At 39.0% G+C, this 3,114-nt stretch overlaps 1 pseudogene; it reads left to right on the plus strand.

The window, feature by feature from the left end:
* Positions 1–1,936: 1,936 nt before the first annotated feature.
* Positions 1,937–2,037, plus strand: LOC131495199 (U6 spliceosomal RNA; annotated as a pseudogene).
* Positions 2,038–3,114: the final 1,077 nt, after the last annotated feature.

Here is a 3,114-nt window from a genome sequence, read left to right on the forward strand (position 1 = left end):
TGTCAAACCCATGAAGCTGACTGGGTTCTTTGGGTTTCACTCTTACTCCCTGTAGCTCTTCACCGTCTTTCTGGGGCCAGGGCTCCAAGATGTACTTCCTGCCGGGTGACTTGCCTTTCCCATTGTTGGAATAGAGAAATGACACAAGTTTTAGAATCTTTTCTGACGCCGGTAAGGCCAACTTCATGAACCTACAACCTGTGCAGTAGGTTGGATCCCGTGCAGAGATCCCTGAGCTCGGCTTAATGATCTTCAGTCTCTGCCTTGAAATTCCGAATAATCTTTCACATAAGAGGCCCTGCATCTTTACTTTGCCCTGGGCTCTGCAAATTAGGTAGTTGATCCCTTTTTCAAGCTTATGACTTTGGTTATGTTTTTAACTTCTCTGGACCTCAGTGTTCTCATCTGTAAATCAGAAACAATGTACTTGTGCGTGTCTTGAAGTCTTCTTGTGGGGAACAAATCAGATATAACAGCAAATTGGCTAACAGAGCTTTTGTGCATGCATAGTCCTCAATAAATCTTAACTTCTGTCCATCTACTCCAGGAGGGAAACCTGCTCGTTAATATCTTACTAAGTCAGCATGAAAAGGTTGGTTATATGTATTCTGAGTTTATTTTTGTGCTGGGTAATATAATCATTTTGATTTTTTCTGTTGTGAGATTAGATCAACTAAGAAGTAAAAGGGCTCCTTTTTCACCCAAAGGCACTAGTTCAGCCAAAGTGCAGACTTGGTAAGCAGAATGATGAGGGAGGCACTGTAATGGAAGCAAAGGCTAAGCAATCAGTCAATCCTCATTATTGCCAGGTCAGTACCAGGAGCACTCATGCTTCTCAGAGCAGCACTGCGCTTGATCAGCTGTAGTTGTCGGCCAAGGTGAGTGGTCAGAAAAAATTGTAAAGAATGCAGGAACTAAAGTTTAATGATACTTTTAAAACTTTATGCCTAGCACTGATCTAGCTGGTTCAAATATAATATTTCATTTAATCTTCCCAAAGACTCCTAAAGAAGACACCCCATGAAGTAGATAACATTAGTATTATCTTATAGTTGAGGAAACTAAGCTCGCTGAGTATTTACAGTTCTAGAGAACACCCTAGAATGGATAGCGTTTGGAGTGCATATTATTTGAGGACATAGCTAGAAGGGACAATAAAGATTATGTGGTGGCAAATGGATTTCATCTCATAAGTCTCATTCATTTGTAAGGCTGTGTTAAGAAGGATTATAGGATTCTACATGGGCTGGGTGGGGTAGAGTGTCTTGATCAATTAGCAATGTCTGCCTTGGGCTCTGGAAAAGTGGTGTAAGGCAGATATTCACCATCTTTGGTCTAGTCTCCTCATTTTACAGAATACATAATGACCAAGAAGTTAATATTGTTACAGTTTATACTATAAACTACTGCCTAAGCTAGCTTTTAATCCTGAAGTCACTGATACTTACAGCAAGGCTGTTTTACCAAACAAATAAGCAATAGAGAGACAACAAAAAGCAAAATAAAACAGAAAGGAATATATTCATTGACATTACCAGCATCAATAGAAAAAGTCTTAGAGCTTAGAGGATTCTTTTTAAGATCCATAAATTCATAACCGAAAGAGCATTTCAAACCTTAGTATGCTTCAAAAACTAGGAAGCTTTTAAAAAACAAGTTGCTGGATCCTACCCACAGAATTTCTGAGTCAGTAAGTCTGGGGTGGGGCCTAAGAATCTGCATTTCTAGCACATTCCCAAATGAGGCTGATGATCCGGTCTGGGGACTATGCTTTGAGGGCTCCCTTTAGTAACTTTGCCTTGACCATTTATCAGATTCCTCTTAAAATGAATTATTTGAACATGCGGTTTTTATAAATTTGGGAGACTCAAGCTGTCACTCCCATGGGATTTATTAATAAGTTATGAAAATTATCTCAAAAGTTTTTGATTAGTGGTTGCTTCAGCAGCACGTATACTAAAATTGGAACAATACAGAAGATCAGCATGGCCCCTATACAAGGATTACATGCAAATTCTCGAAGCATTCCATATTTTTTGGAACCCTCATGCACTGTTGGTGGGAATTAAAAATCATGCAGCCATTATGGAAAACAGCTATGGAGATTCCTCAAAAATTAAACATAGAAGTACCATATGATCCCCCTTCTGGGTATATATCCAAAATGACTCAAAGTAGGATCTCAAAGAGACATTTGCATATCCAAGTTCATTGCAGCTTTACTCACGATAGCCAAGAGGTAGAAGTAATCCAAATATCCATGGACAGATGAATGGGTAAAGAAAATGTGGTATACACATGCAGTGGGATATTATTCAGCTAAAAAAAAAAAAAAAGGAAATCCTGCCGCTTGCTACAACATGGATGAATCTTAAGGATATTATGCTAAGTGAAAAAAGCAGTCACAAAAAGACATACACTATATGATCCCATTTATATGAGGTATTTAAAGTAGTCAAACTCATAAAAACAGAAAATAAAATGTTTTGCAGGGAATGGAAGGGGGAGGAAATAGGGAGTCGGTGTTCAGTGGGTATAGAGTTCCAGGGTTGCAGGATAAAAATGTTCTCGAGATCTGTTGCAAAGTATGTAAATATATCTAATGCTGCTGAACTGTCCATTTACAAATGGTTGAGATGGTAAATTTTACGTGTGTATTTTACCACAGTTAAAGAAAAAAATTGTTCATTTAAAGATAACACTTTCCCTGGAGGGCACAGTAATTCTTAGCTGGAGAGGTGTCTAGAGGGAAGCGGAGAGGCTCTTTGTGGCTACTCAAATATGAGCTGGGTACTTATCCTGGGTCTGGTGTTAGCAAGCTCCCCGCTATTATAGGCCTATGGATTCCCATCCTCTCCTACGTGACTCTTCAGAGTATTGGTACCTAAGTCCAACCCAGAGATTCTAATTTGGCTGTGATATGACCTGGATGGTAAGATTTTTGAAAGCTCCCTTGCTGGATGGTTTGAATGGTTACAGCCAAGGCTATATAAATCATTATTTGGACCCGTGATTCATAAATTATGTTAAAAGTTAAAAAGGATCTCTTTGGAGCTCTGACAAGCTGTATATCCTCAATACTCCTCCATTCTGTTCCTCACTGAACCAGGTAAT

The sequence above is a fragment of the Neofelis nebulosa genome, chromosome 14 (assembly GCF_028018385.1).
Source record: "Neofelis nebulosa isolate mNeoNeb1 chromosome 14, mNeoNeb1.pri, whole genome shotgun sequence".
In the NCBI taxonomy this organism is placed as follows: domain Eukaryota; kingdom Metazoa; phylum Chordata; class Mammalia; order Carnivora; family Felidae; genus Neofelis; species Neofelis nebulosa.